The 16,070-nt window shown below is 30.9% G+C and overlaps 1 protein-coding gene and 1 long non-coding RNA gene across 7 annotated transcripts in view; one reads left to right on the top strand and one right to left on the bottom strand.

Annotated features, from left to right (window-relative positions):
• Positions 1-1,834: 1,834 nt before the first annotated feature.
• On the bottom strand, positions 1,835-15,354 carry LOC109802312 (uncharacterized). 5 transcript variants are annotated; one of them, XR_014430435.1, is made up of 8 exons: positions 15,189-15,354; positions 13,873-14,254; positions 6,109-6,182; positions 5,954-6,021; positions 4,898-4,984; positions 4,772-4,787; positions 4,335-4,378; positions 1,835-3,086 (listed from the first exon to the last, which is right to left on the bottom strand). It is a non-coding gene; the product is annotated as an uncharacterized LOC109802312 (long non-coding RNA). The 5 variants fall into 5 exon arrangements; XR_002240090.3 differs by lacking the exon at positions 4,772-4,787 and having other exon boundaries at positions 1,836-3,086; positions 13,873-13,942; positions 14,117-14,254; XR_014430434.1 differs by lacking the exon at positions 4,772-4,787 and having other exon boundaries at positions 15,148-15,246.
• Positions 11,194-16,070, top strand: part of LOC109792498 (uncharacterized) — a 28,195-nt gene continuing 23,318 nt past the window's right edge. The window contains exons 1-5 of one of the 2 annotated variants that reach the window (XM_083066073.1): positions 11,197-11,431; positions 12,152-12,239; positions 12,754-12,786; positions 13,096-13,178; positions 14,482-14,532. The gene's annotated coding sequence lies outside the window, so the exon portion shown is untranslated. Of the gene's footprint in view, positions 11,432-12,151; positions 12,240-12,753; positions 12,787-13,095; positions 13,179-14,481; positions 14,533-16,070 lie in introns of both variants that reach the window. The other variant, XM_083066074.1, reaches the window with a different exon arrangement.

Below are 16,070 nucleotides of genomic sequence, written 5' to 3'. Positions count from 1 at the left end.
TAATATCACAATTGATTTTTAAAGCAAGTTACTATTTTGGGAAGGACAAGATGGTATGGAAGGTTCTACTAGAAGGGAAGCTTAGAGATGGCCTATACCAATCCTCTAATATAAGCTCAACCTCGTAATGACTCATGCATATATTTATCAATAAAGGAGAATTGGAAGAAGAGGCTTAGACATCCTAGTAGTAAAGTTTTGGATCAAGTCTTAAGAAGTTGTAATATCAATGTTCTAAAAGATGATTGGTTCACCTTTTGAGAGGCTTGTCAATTTGGAAAATCACATTTTTTACCTTTTAAATATTCTTTTTCTCATGCTCAAGAGCCCCTTGAGTTGATTCATACAGATATATGGGGCCTTGAACCAATAAATTCTTGTTCTACTTTTAAGTATTGCATACATCTCATTGATGATTATAGTAGATTTACATGGATTTATCCATTAAAGCGAAAGTCTAAAACTATGTAAGCATTTATTCAATTCATAAAATTGACAAAAAATCAATTTAATAAGAATATTAAGATAGTGCAATATGATGGTCGAGGTGAATTCAAAGTCTTACAAAAATTTGCCCAAGAACCTAGTTTCCAATTGAGAATGTCTTGTCCTTACACTTCACAACAAAATGGTAGGACAAAAAAAATAGGCATATTGTTAAACTTCATCTTACATTATAGGCACAAGTCAAAGTTCCACTTTATTTTTTATGGGAGGCTTTCTCAACTTTAGTGTTCCTAATAAATAAATTTCCTACACCAATAATGGGAAATAAAAGTCCCTACTCATTATTATTTAACAAGGAGCCTTATTATAATAACATAAAGCATTTTGGTTGTGCATGTTACCCATGTCTCAAGCCTTACAATTTTCATAAGTTGCAATATCACACTATAAAATGTGTTTTTCTCAATTATAACAACTCGTTTAAGGGATTCATCAAGTGCATGAACTCAAATGGCTTGATCTTTATTTCAAGATATGTGGTATTCAATGAGCAGGATTTCCCTTTCCATGATGGTTTCCTTAACAAAAAAAGTCAGTACAAATATTTATTCAACCATCTTCCTATTTTTATCATTTTGTTCTTGCTAGGAATGAAAATAATCATGAATCTAAAGCTCATAAATCAATTAGTGTAAAAGAGTCCAACAACTCCACCCAACATAATGGTGATCAATTCCAAAATAGTGGCACCACAGAAAGCATAGTAGGAAATTCATCATTAGCTCGTGAACAACAAATTGATGCAGAACTAGGAGAGTCTTTATTTAGGTCAATGGGTAAAATAAAAACCTCGAAACACCACTAATGAAGTGGTTGGAGAAAATGATGTGACAATTGAAATGCATGCAATTCCACCCTCAAACATGCACCAAATATATACAAGGAGTAAGTCAAGAATCCACAAATCAAAACTACCTTATGTAGGAGAAATTGGAAGACAAGAGGAAGGAAAGGAACTAGAGTCCAGAGACAGTACCTGAATCTCTTAATAGATAAGAATGTAGATGGGTTATGAATTCTAAATGTAGGGTTTTAATCTCTAATGGCACTTAGATTTTGGTATCGTAACAAGGCCAAGAAAATGTCATTGACTCAAAATGGATCATTATAAACAAGTACAAAGTTGATGGGACAATAGAAATAAGAAAGGCCAGGTTGGTTGCAAAGGGATTTTAGCAAACTATGGATTTAGATTTCAATGAAACTTTCTGTTGAGATTCATGAAGTAGTGAATCAACTAACACTACAAGAATCTCGCGGATTAGAGAGGGAAAGATCCCTCGCAAATCCCTCGCTAAAGAGAATAGCGAGGGACTAGCGAGGGATTTGCGAGGGATAATTCGCTCGCTAAATTCAAGTCGCTAATTAGCGACGGATGCATATCCCTCGCAATTCCCTCGCTACATTCCTTCGCTTTTCCCTCGCAACCAGCTTCGCTAGTCCGTCGCAAATTTGTGCCGCTAATTCTTCGCTATTGCCTCGCAAATGTAGAACCTAAATTCCCTCGCTAATTGTATTTAATATTCCGTCGCTACTTTGTCGCTACTCCGTCGCAATTATCCCTCGCGATATCGTCGTTAATTCCTCGCAACTTTCTAGCAATATATCAATTGAGGTCCCTCGCAAATCCCTCGCTAATCCCACGCAAATATGTCCCTCGCTAAACCCTCGCAAATATGTTCGTCGCAAATCTCTCGCTAATCCCACGCAAATCCATCAAAGCATATGGATTGAGTTCCCTCGCAAATCCCTCGCTAAACCCTCGCAAATATGTCCTTCGCAAATCCCTCGCTAAACCCTTGCAAATCCCACGCAAATCCATCAAAGCATATGAATTGAGTTCCCTCGCGAATACCACGCTAATCCCTCGCGAAACCTTCACAACATATCTTTTGAGTTTCCTCGCGAATCCCTCACTAATATCTCGCGAAACCTTCCTAATTTATCTATATATACATTATTCTCTCATGAATCCCTGTAAATATGCCACTTAATTTGATATTTTAAATAAATCTAAATTAACTACATAATTTTTTTTTCAATTCGACATGATTTAAGATAAAAGTTGCATGTAACAATATCTCTTACAAAACCAAATTGTTAAATGTCTTACAAAATCCAACTTGTGCATACTATCTTAAAGAAACCTAAACTAATTAATATCTTACAAAAAGAAAAGCCAAATAACGAGTCATCCTAAATAGTAATCAACCTAAGCTAGTAAAATCATCATCTCGTCCTTGATCCTCCCTATGTTGGTTGGTTGATGGTTGAACTGCTTGAATTATTTGCCTCATCATCTTTGGTAATTGTGTGTGCAAAAAAAAGGCCAATGCATTATTTATAACTGCAGTGACCCGTTCTTCTGTCATAGGCGTAAGATTTGTAGAGGCACCTGCAACCTCTGGAGATGAAGCTTGGGTAGAGCTACTAGTTCCAAGATCCAAGCTATGTCCCATGCCATGCACTCTTTTCTTCTTGTTTTCACCTGCAGCTTTTAACCAAAGATCAGAATCAATTACAGGATGAGAAGAAGTGTCTTCTCCATATTTTTGTGTCATTGATTCTTCATATTTTTCCTACAAATAATAAACAAAAAAAATAAGTGAAATAGTAAGAGGTTAAAAAAGTACATAATCAATCTTAAAATATAAAATAACATACAATAAATTTATTTGCCCTAGTTGAGACAAATTCACCATCATTTCTTTTCGTCTTAACATCTAACTTCGATTTGGTCTCATTACTCTTATTTTTTATTTCACAAATTAAAATAATAAGAAATAGGATTAATAAGCTATTATTAATCTTTTGTAAAATTCAATTTATATATAACAAATACGATTAATAAGCCTACATCACAAATCAGCAATGATAGATAACTGTCTTGGCTACATAACAATTAAAATTAAAATTAAACCTATATAACAGCCACGGGTCATAAATTAAAATGGACTCAACAATTAGCACACATAAACCTATATATGAGCGATGCCTTTCTTCAACTACAAATGATAGGGGTTTAATTATTATAATTAGAAAATAAGAGAAAAGATATAGGAATTGCTTCTCGTATGGTATGTAATAATTGGCAACAATATCACAAGTTGGTCACTTATAATGTTCTCACATTCAATTACATATGCTAAGAATATTAAGGAAATAGGTACTTGGTATTGGTGGGGTTACTTGTTTTATGTAAAGATCTTACCACCAGCGAAAATGTCACGTATATGAGAGGGACATCTAAAATGCTGCGAGGATATACGTATACGTCTCGTTCCGAGAATAATACATGTTCTTTTTCTATTTGTTAAAATTTATAAAGTAATTAATAATGATGACTATTTAAATAGACTTTGACAAACATACTTTTATGAATCTCAATAATTTTTAACTGATAAAAATGAAAGTGTTTGAAAGAACTTAGTAGTATATAGTTCTCAAAAGCATACAGATAATTTATCCATCCCCATTCTTCATTTTTGTTATACCAATGTGTGTGTAATTTTATGAGTTTGGATTTATGTTCAAACTTATTTTCACAAGTGAAACCATTTTAATTTATCATTGAATCATAAGATAACAACCTTACTGCGCTTAAAACTTTAACAACAAAGTAATGTGCTTCTAGCATAGTAGTCAATAACAGATAGTGGTGCAGAGTGGCTGCCCAAAAAATGTTATAGTGGGACAACCAACACAATCTCCTTCACTCTGGTAGCCTATGCTATTCATATATATACAAAAGTAATTTCAATATTGTGAGATTATGAAAGTTTGTGTTACAATCTATGATTAATGGAGAGTAAGACATGGATACTCACCACTCACCAGCATCTATTTGATTTATCTATCCAATCCAGTCAACCTAAATGTAAATTCACCAAAATATTAATCAAAAAGGAGGTAAATAAAGAAATTACTTAAAGCACAATATAAAAACTATGATATTACCTGTTCAGGATATGCACCATCATCCAAATACAACTCTGGTCTTTATCCTAAACTTACTACTTAATAATGTAATTACTATATAAGTATTTTCCACATTATATCTAATTTTTTAATTTTAATTTTTAATTTAATAAAGGATTAAGAGTGTCTTTAGCCTCTGACTTTTACAACCATAAATTATCCTCCCTGTATTTTCAAATATCTAGACTTTAATTCCTAAAATCATAAGCTTTCATCCCTACAATATTACTAAAAATTGAATATTTCACTAATACAATAAAAACTTGTAGTTTTAAAAGCTACGTACCAAAGATGAAAACTCACTGCACACACAATAAAATGAATATGATTATCAGATATTAAAAAGAATCAACATGAAAAATGAGAAAATCTTATTTTCAAGGAATTAAAAAAAACAGAGCAATGGACTCACAATTTTTTCAAATCGACATGGCCAGTTTCGACAAAATTGGCTTGGAAATGCTCAAGATGGGAATTGATGTTTACACCTATCACTAACCTGTATAAAATGCACAAATTAATTTCGGCAACATAATAGAGAGATTGAAAAATGAAAAATTAAAAAAAAACTTGCAATGTAATAAAAAACTGGTTTACTGATTGACCCACCATGCAGGCAAATAGAAACTTGCAATGTAAACCATAACAAAATATTATCATGAAGTGAATATGCTACTAAATAAAGGAGAGACGAAGGAATATAGTAGAATGAAGATCCATGATAAAAACAAATAAGTATGGAAGTGCCACATATAATAGAGAGAAAAGTATACAAATAAGTTTGATTTGACGGTGTAATATATCAAAGTTTATTGTGCCAAACCTTCGTATTAACCAAAAACAGATCAACCGTGATTAAATAATTTGGTACTACAATAAAGCATTAGGCCAACCAAAGTTCAATAATACTACAATAATCTAAAGAACTATGTTTTGTTAAAAAAAAATCATATCAACTACTTGCTTCTTTATCATGTTAAAAATGAATACCAAGCATTCAAAATACCAGCAAAATCCGTTACAGAGCCATTAATTTCTTCAAGTTCAGCATTGTTTCTCTTTTCCTCTGAATTGCATGGAGCAAACACAATTATGTTGTGTATCAAATACATCCAAAAAATTTAGATAGTAATGAAGTAAAGTCATGTATCTAGACAATGAAGTAAAGCCAATGAAACATTGAGGAAATTTTTCAGGCGATGCCAGCTCAAAGGTAATAAAATATGCATTCAAGTTATCTGATCATTCCTACAAACGCAAAAATAGATCCAAGATCACATCAAGAATCCAGGGCATTCATAGACGCAGACAACACTTGCTCTCTCTTTTTCTCTTTTTGTTTTTCAATTTTTTTCCTTCAGTAATTCTATGACTCCTAACCAATTCAAAATATTCTCGTGCACCAGTAAAGACAGCACCAGTAAGACAACCCTATTCAAAACCTTATTTCTTTAATTAAAAACTTAACCTCAATTCCAAGAAGTGGCTGGGAACTCAGGTAGGCAACATTTTCCGACGGACGTAGAAGCTGGAACCCTAAATTGAACACGCAAATCAACCGCGCGAAGACGAAGTGAATTGAATTTGAATGAGAATTTGGAAGTTGGTGATTGAGTTGAATACCTTGGAAGTGGTGGTTTGAGGGAGGCGGTCCGGTTCGGCCTAACCAATGGCAGCGAGGAGGAAGGGCGAAGCGGCTGGATGAGCAGTTTGAAGAAGAGAATGTGAGAGTGAAGGGTTTGAAGAAGAGCAGTTTGAAGCGGTAAGGATTGGGAAGAGAAGCAATTTCACTTAATAAGCAACTTTATTTATTTTTAGGAGGGAAACTAAAAAAATAAAGTGGTAACAACTCTTTTTTTAATTTTATATAAATAAAAAATATTAGTCAATATAATTTTTAAACATATTATATTATTAAATATAAATATTTTAAACTTTTTATTTGATAAATTTAAATTACTTTTATCTTTATAAATGAATTTAATTTAAACTATAAATAAATATAATAATAAAATAAATAGAAATAATACTGATAAAAATATAAAAATATATATACTATTATAATTTTAATATGGTATTATTTTAAATTCAAAAATAATATTAAAAAAGATAAATATAAGAAAAAAAGTTTACATAGAAATAAGTTGTTGTTTTAGTTTTAAAAATAATAAAATAATTGTATTTGAAAAAAAAAATAAAATACATTAAAAATGAAGTGAAATATTTACTCTATGCAATTAGTTTTATTTTAAATCTCATGTATTTATTACTTTTACCTCTTATAATATTAATATTGCTTTTATTTTGAATACTTTTAAATAAAAAATTAAATTAAGTTGATTAAAATTTTTACAATCTCTTATTATAATAAATAATAATAATGAAAATTAAGTGGATTGACAAGTCAACTCGATCCAGCCTATCATTTGGCCAAATAGATTAGATAAGACATGTTAGGATATCCAACTTGATCAAATAATAATTTTGGCGAGATAACAAGTTAGTCCTTAGACACCGGAACTCATTTTGTTGTCTCTATATAGATCAAACAAACTTAATCTAAAATAACATTTAGTCCGTGTAGGTTAGACTGGATTAGGCCAATCTGACCTGTTTGACATCTCTACCTATTATTGAATCATATGATCCATCATCCACTGGATTGTCATTCTCCACCATCATCTTCATATTTTCATATGGTTGCAGGATATATTATTGACTTCTTTAAGAAAAATTAGTGCATTCATATTATCTTTACAAGATGTTTATCTTTTAGCACGTCAAAACAAAGTTCATCAAATTATAATCAATTGATACCATTGAAATCTAAAGTAACAATTTCTATTTTTTTTCATCATAAATATATTTTTATAAAAAAAATATCTAATTCATAATCATCAAAGTTTTTTTTCTAAGATTGTTAGATCCATGGAAATAGGAAATGAAAGATACATTATTTATTGATGAATTATATCAAGATAAATATCAATAAATAATAACAGTATAGAGAAATTTTAGTTGAAGCACGTTAGAGAAAAAAATCCTATTGTATTATTATATTAGTTGGATTAATTTTTTGTATACAGAACGGTCTCTAAACCAAAAAGTACTGTAAAATATTTAGTAACATTAGAAATAATTTTAGGAGAAAAAATAACTTTGACTTGTGTTATATCTTGTATTTTTATGTGTATTCTACTAAGAGAACCATATTTATAGCCAACAAACAGCTAAAAACCACACAATTTACAATAACCCAATATAAGTTCAGTTGCTTAACGTGCAAAAAAGATTATAAACAAAACTAACCCTATGCTTATGTCCATTGGAATCAACCATCCCTAATAATTGAAGAGAGGTTGAGGCCAATTTACTAGGACATGATGGGATCGGTTGGGTATCTTTAGGAAATAGCCCTTCTTGCTTTGTTTTGTACCAAAAAAAAAATGATTGGGACATGCCTTGCTACCTTGTTCTCTTTCCCTGCCTCAATTTGTTTTATCCGAGTTAATTTACTTTTTCCACCAAATTAAAAAAAAAAATCAAAAGTTCAACTTCAAAGGCTCCCAACATACACCACCTACCAAGTTCCATTTTCATGCTTTTCTTACTTTTGAACAAAAGTTACTCTCTTGTTTTGTAAGGCGGGGATGCCTCTAGGAAGATACACAAATAAATCAAAAAATGTCTCCAAGGATGTTTGAGTACACTAATGTTACGGAACAAGCTCAAATAACACACATATTTCAATCTTTATTTTTAATTTATTTCCCATGTGAAAAACGTTTTTAGATTAATAATTAATAATTATTTTTAATAATTTAATACTTGTTTTAAATCTATTAAATTATTTTTAATCCTTATAGAATTATCCTTTCTCAATTTCAATCTTTATAATATTTTTTTTTAAAGTTTAGTCAATATAAGTTTATATTTTTTCTTTCTAATTTTTAGTTGTTAGTACGAAGTTATATGAACTAAAGTGAAAGAAAATTATAATATATATTTAAAGAACTAAAATTTGAAAAATGCATATTTATAAGGATAAAAATTTAAAGAACTAAAATTGAGAAAACATGAACTTACAGAGACTAAATTCATATATAAATCAAAATAAACAAAAATATTTTAAATTATCATAATTAAGAAAACAAGACATACACGGACTAAATTCATATTGTAAACATATAAATTATATTTAAAATTTATGATGATATATATATATATATATGTGTGTGTGTGTGTGTGTGTTTTAAAAAATATATATGAGTGAAAATTCAGTTACTTCAAAAGTAACTCTTAAAAGAGTTATTTAATGAATTTAATTACGTTATATATTGAATTTTTTATTCAATAAATTAAGTCTAAAAATTTGTATACTTTATCTTTTAATCAATAGTTTTATTTAATAGATAATTTTAGATAATATTTAATAATTTTTAAAATTAATATTAGATAATATTTAATAATTTTAAAATTATTTAAATATTGAATAATTAAAAAAATGAAGAGATAACAAATAAGATAAAATATATATAAGTAAAATAAAAAGAAAAAAATATGAAGAATTTCAAATTCTTACTTTTTTGGGAGAATTTGAAATTTTACTATTTCAAGAAATTTTACAAATACTTGAATTTCAAATTTTACTAGCAACGAAATCTCTTATTTGCGAGGGATTAGCGAAAAACCTTTTCCCTCACTAATTTGCGAGGGATTTGCGAGGGCTATACATTAGCGAGGGATTTGCGACAAGAAAACTCCCTCGCTAGATGAATTTTTTTTTATTTATATTTTGGCTCATAATTTGGCGAGGGGTTTGCGAGGGCCTAAGTTCCTCGCTAAATAAGCACTAGCTTTAGCGACGGATTTGCGAGGAGATGAAGGTTGGTCACAAAATGATCCTATTTAGCGAGGGAATTTAGCGAGGGATATAAATCCAAGCTATTTCCTCGCTAATTAGCGAGGGATTAGAGAGGGACTGTATTCCTCGCCAGTCCCTCGCTAATTAGCGAGGAAATAGCTTGGATTTATATCCCTCGCTAAATTCCCTCGCTAATCCGCGAAATTCTTGTAGTGTAAGCTCTGAAGTATGAGAGAGCATGAGAGTTTTGATGATAACAAAGAGTAAATTCTGAAAGTTGAAGCTGACTAAGGACACAAACTAGTCAAGAAGAAGATATGATTATCATGATGTGTAATAGGAGTAGTTTATAAGTTCTTATGAGTTGTATTGTTTTGATTAGCTTATTTTGCATGTGTGTGCTTTGTGCATAAGTTAATCTTAATCTAAATTGACTGAGAGTGAGTACGATGATGATTTAAAATACCTGAAAAGATTTTTGAAGTATAAAATTGAGTTTTTGAGAACTAACTCAAAATAATCGATTATCATTAAGTGTAATCGATTATTCTAGCAACAGGTGAATAAAGCCTTGCTGTAATAATCAATTATCTATGAAATAATCGATTATTCCAGGAAGCACTCTCTGGAATAATCATTATCCTGCAAAAAAACCGATTATTCTGTTCTTGAGTGATTTCCAGAAATCATGAAGAACAAAATAATCGATTATTCCTTAAAATAATCGATTATCTGGTTCTGAAATTTTTATAAATAGCTTTCACACTTTGAAACTTCAAAACAGAGAACGAATTGAGAATCAACGAGAGAAAACTATATTGTGAAGTCTTTATGACCTTCTTGGAGTGTTTTCTTTGTGAAACCAAGAAGAAAAACATTTTCTGAAATGCTTTGAAAAAGATCATCATCATTACTACATTCTTGGGAGAGAAAGATTAAGATTTGCTTTTGGAATTCACAGTCTGATTTGTTTAGCTTCCAGGTGAATTTGTTCCTTTAATTCTTTGTGTAATGTGTAAGGGAAATCTTGAGTAGGTGTCTCAAGTGGTAAGGAATTCTTGTAGTGAGTTTTTACAAGTGCTGTCTTGGGGGCAAGAAAGTGGTTATCTTGAATGTAGGAGTATATGCATGTGTGGTATGCTTGTAAAACTTCTTCATTAAGATAGTGGAATAAATCTTGATCAGGTTATGATTGAGGACTGGATGTAGGTCACATGTGGAGTGGATGACCTAGGATAAAATACTTGTGCATTCTTCTCTCTCACTCTTATCTTTTACATTGAGCAAAATCTTGGTTGAGTGTTAAAGTGAATGATCTTGATTAATATGTTTGTATGCATAACATTGCTTTAAACTGAACCAAAGTGTTTCATATTAAGTGTTCTTAACATTGAACTTAATCAAGATTAATCAAGAAATCATATAGGACTCATTCCCATTGGCAAGTCTTTCAACGAAATTCTTTGAGAATTCATATTAGAAAAGTTTAACTTGAAATAAAGATCTTTAGAACTCTGAAAAATTTTTAAGTGTCATAGAATCCAATTCACCTCCCTCTTGGATTGAACCATTCTTTTCTAACACTTTCTACCCTGTAATTAAAGCTATCATAATAAGGATCTTTTTAGCTATAGTTGTACATTTCATTTGGGAAGTACGACAAATGTACATTTACAACACTTCCACTACAAAAAAAATGTTAAATAATAAAGGTTATTTTGCAGAGGTTTTAAAAATCTCCTTAAATAATTAAATGAGGTGAAAATACTGCAATTTTTTTAGTTAATTTACGGAGGTTTTTAACCTCTTCTAATTAAATAATATTTTCCCGCTTATATATCATTTTTCTCTCTTAAACCCGCGCGCAACACAAAATTCTCTTTTGTGAAATTAGAAAACCTACATTTTTCTCTCTTAAACTCGCGCGCAACACACCTCTCATCATAATTCTCTTTTGTGAAATTAGAAACCCTAAACGACGTTTGAGTGCCATTCATTCTCGGCTCCGACTTTTCCAGCATCGTCGACGCCGTTGGTCCCCGTTTGCGCCTTCGCCGGCCAAGGTACCTTCGCCGAGGTCAGGTGTGTATCTGTACTTTGAATTTGATTCTCTTCTTGTTTATGGGGAGTTCAATGTCTTGCTGGGAGCTTTTAGTTGTGGCATTTTTAGTATGTGGTCATGTTTATCATGCAAATTGTTTGGAGAAGAGAACTAAATTTGAAGAACTGCGTGATCCACCATGCCCTGTGTGTTCAAGTTTTCTCGCGCATGGCCATGACAATAATTGACAACAATTGTTCCCAAGAAGATCATATGAATGTCACAAATTTTGATCTTGATCATAGTTTTGTGGAAGAAAACAAAAGGAAAGATATATATGTCATTTTGTTGCAATTGAATTGTAAGAGCTAGGTTAAAGATCTTGTAAATTGACATGATTTCTGAATTATCCACAGGGTTTGTGGATTAAGAATAATTTGTACTTTATTTTAATACTTTTTTAAGTTTCACAAGGTTGTTATAGTATTTGAGAACTTAATTATTTGGCTATTTTAGCAACAATTTAGAAACTATAGTAATTGTAAATATTTCGAGATTGCCAAGATATAAAAGATAACATGCTCTTCATGTCAGATACTTTGTCCAAGCATTTTCTGCTTGTTTAAATTTGATCTATTTAATAAAAAATATTAATCTAATATATAAATCGTTAAAATCCTATGTAAATTATAAACTGTTAAGTAAAGTCAGTTTCTATTTGAATGTATAATGTCACTTTCTGTTGTGGAATTGTGTTGCAGGTGTTGCTGGTTTTGGGTGCTGCTAGAAGTGTGGGCCTTGCTGCTGTGCAAATTGGAAAAGCTTGTGGGGCCCTTGTTGTACTACTGAGTTGGGTGCCCAGTTCTTCTACTGCTGTTGCATTTCGTACTGCTGCCCCAATAGTTGTATTTTGGGGTTACTGTTTTTACTTGAGTTACTATTTTCTTGATGTACTACTTTGTGCTTTTTTAATTGCTGTTTGGTTTCCTGGAGAATATAAAACATCCAGCATATGTCTGGTTTTGGTTACTACTGTAGAGTGTTGAGTGTGATTTTTGTGAATCTTCATTAGTTTCTGAGAAGTTGGGAAATGAAAAGAAAAAGACCTATGGCTCTTGGTTTTTGCACTTTAGTATTGGTTTTTTTTTTCTTTTCTTTTATACTTTTTTCTTTTCTGTTATCACTTTAGTAATGTTCAATCTGTTATACTTTTTTCTTTCTTCAAAGATTTATTTTTATGGGATTCTTTTGATTTTCCATTCTTAGAATTTGACAATGAAAGCTAGCCTGCATTTTTACCATTGATGCAATTTTACCTCTGAGATCATTGTTTATTTTTTAACCATTTTCTTTTATTCTACAGAGATACCAGATCCTGTAAAAAAGAAGGCCACAGGTGGATCCCTTGATAGAGATTAGTGTTAAACTTATCTCATAGTTCAGTTTACATTGTCTTGTTAATATTTGATCTTGATCAAAATATTTACACTTAATATTTTGAGCTTTTTGTTTCATAATACTTAAATTAGTTAATTTGAAATGCACCATCTAGTCTCTAGACACATTGCAAATGTACATTCATGGATTTCTAGCTGACACTTAACTATATTTTTCTTTTTTAACATGAATATGTACTCATGGTGATTTGTGTTAAGAAAACTCTATTTTTCATATCAAATGACTGATATATTTCTATGGTGTATAGATATTGCTCTTGCTGAAATAGAGAAAGAGAAAAGGTTGTCTAATGTGAAGGCATGGGAAGAAAGTGAAAAATCTTGAGAATAAGTAAGTCTTTATTTTAATTTCATCCTCTACCCCTGTTTTTACTTGAATAACCTGTACTGATTCAATTGACTTAAGCAATGCTCTAATGTACATCAATATATAGAAGAAGGATGTCTTTCCATCCTCCTTCTATGGCACAACCCAATGCATTGCGTCCGTCTCCCTGTTTTCATGGGATCTTCCCCGCTTTAGCCTGAAGCAAATAGTAGATGCAATGAATGTTTTTTGGCTTAAAGATGGACATGAAGTCACTTCCACGTTATCTGTTAGATTCTTTTATTATGGTGCCTACTTTCTAGTTTAGTTTACAACATTTAAAATTAAAGTTTCTTAAGTACATGAGAAAAATGACATTATGATATTTTCTTATTTCATTTGGTTATGTTGGTATTAGTGATTTTTATGTGGTTATCTAGAAACAAACCTCCTAGTTGAATAAGATCAGTACTGATAGTAAAGGTTTTTTTAGAATATTTAATACAATTATATATCAAAGATTTAAACTCAAAATTTACAGTTAAGTTAAAACAATTTCACATGTGTTGATTCAAGCCTTGAATGCTGCATCATAATAAAAGCTTTAACATCAGCATATGCTGTGTTTTCTTCTATCATAGTACCCCACTTTCGTATGAGCTTTAAATAGTTTAGACATGTATTTCTACAATTGGATGAAGGAAAAAAAAATGAATACCTTACTGCTGGTTCCTGTTAGATTGGTGATGCAAGTATAGGTAGGAATGATCATTGTCCACGGTGGGATCCTTATCAAGATAGGAGATAGGAGATAGGAGATAGTAAGGAGAGAAGGGAAAAAATAAGCCACAATCTGCCAAACTTGAAAAAGACCAAGAAACCAGATTCTGATCCGTTTCTTTACACCACTCAAAACATTAAAATTTTTAACTCTTTACGAAGGAACAGATGTGACCACTCACATGCAAGAAGAAACAATATGCTATTGGAGAAGTGGTTGAATGAGTCCTTTCACTTGAGTGTGGCGGAGGAATAAAGAAAGAATAGAGAGAGTATCTCTTCTCCAACACTTATTTCTCCTTTTAAACCGTTTTGCTTTCCTGAAATTGATGAGAGAGACATGATGGACCATGGTAAAATTCTCATGTCAATCATTGGGAATTTTTCTCTCTTAATTTGTTTCCCTCTTTTGGTCACTTGCTTTCATTATTCTCTGTGCACCATGCCTTGCTAATTTTGTTAATTAGAATGCCTTGCATTTTTACCATTGATGCAATTTTACCTCAGATCATTGTTTATTTTTTAAACATTTTCTTTTGTTCTACAGAGATACCAGATCTTGTAAAAAAGAAGGCCACAAGTGGATCCTTTGATAGAGGTTAGTGTGAAAATCATTTTAAATTAAAACTCAATTATTTTTCACTTACGCTAATTCTAGCCAATTCCAATTACAGCATAAATAGTTGTATTTTGCAGTTACTGTTTTTTGTTTTATTAATATATATTAATATATATATATATATATATATATATATATATATATATATATATATATATATATATATATTGTTCATCCAAAGTTGCAATGCTAGAAACACATCCTCCAGCTGGGAGGTACTATCACATGGCTCATTGGTTGAGTTTGGTTAGTTAGATGATGGTGATTAAGTTAAATTATTAGTTATTTTCCTCTTCCAACTTGTTGATTTCCCCGCTAAATAATGCACTAAACCCACAAGAAAACATAATCAATTAATTGTCTAGGATAAAACAAAAACATACACACAGCATTAATCTGTGTATGTCATTCTTCTTTACCCAAAATTCAATTGTCATGTAAAACACCAAAGACGAGAAACATGAACTAAAAAAAAATTGAAACCAAAACTTGAAAATAAACAGAAATTTTCAAATTTCAGTGACATGCAAAAATAAACAAATAAATAAAAAGAAAGCTTGGACAAAGAAGAAGTGTATGAACAGGCACACTTACAACAGGAATAAGAATGAAAGAGTAGGAGGATGAAGAAAGACCTTGTAAGAGAGAACCCCAATCAACCGAGTCAAACAACTCTCTAGAATCCTTGTTTTTCCAAGAACAAGATTCAGATTTTATCCCAGAACTGAATCGTGTGTTAGCATATTTTAAACTTTGGCCGAGTTTGATTCCTAGAAAGAGAAAATACTTCAAAAAGAAGGGTTTGACGTGGCCTTCGATGAGTACTATAAGATCAAGCTTGATGAGATATATGCTCGTCAACAATGTGCTTTTGTTAAAAATAATGCAAATGTTCTAGTCACTATAACGTGCCCAAATCCCACGTGTGCACGTGTGATGGAGCTGCCATCTGTTAATTACCAGTGCTGCCATCTGTTAATTACCAGTGCTGCCATCGTGATGCTTCGGACAATGCCAAAATCTGAATTTGGTGAGAGGAAATTAAAGAGGTTCTTAGCATATTTTGTCCCAGAACTTAATTGTTTGAGATATCTAGCTCTTTAGAGAATTTTGGGTCCAAATAAAATAAGTCAATACATTGATCCATTAATTATAACTCACCAATAGGACCTTAAATAGATATACAGAGAGAACCCCCTCTAGTAATGAACAAATCACAATTCTGAAAGAAATCATTGATTTATAGCCTTATAAATTTATAATGTAGTATAGTAAAAAGTAGTGATTCTGATAAGATTTGTTGAATGAAATATTTTTCACGCACTATCTGTGTTAAGAAACTATATTTCTTATAAAATATATTATATATGTGATAAATCAAACATAAAAAATTAAGAATTTTAATTTTAAATTCTAAAAAATAATAACATTTTGCGTATTAAAACTCATTATTTTACCCTATTTTTAAAAACATTTTGGTATGTATCATGTTAAGAAGGATATTTGCTTACCAAAAC

The sequence above is a fragment of the Cajanus cajan genome, chromosome 10 (assembly GCF_000230855.2).
Source record: "Cajanus cajan strain Asha chromosome 10, NIPB_CcT2T_4, whole genome shotgun sequence".
In the NCBI taxonomy this organism is placed as follows: Eukaryota; Viridiplantae; Streptophyta; class Magnoliopsida; order Fabales; family Fabaceae; genus Cajanus; species Cajanus cajan.
This window is presented reverse-complemented; position numbering and strand designations above follow the sequence as displayed.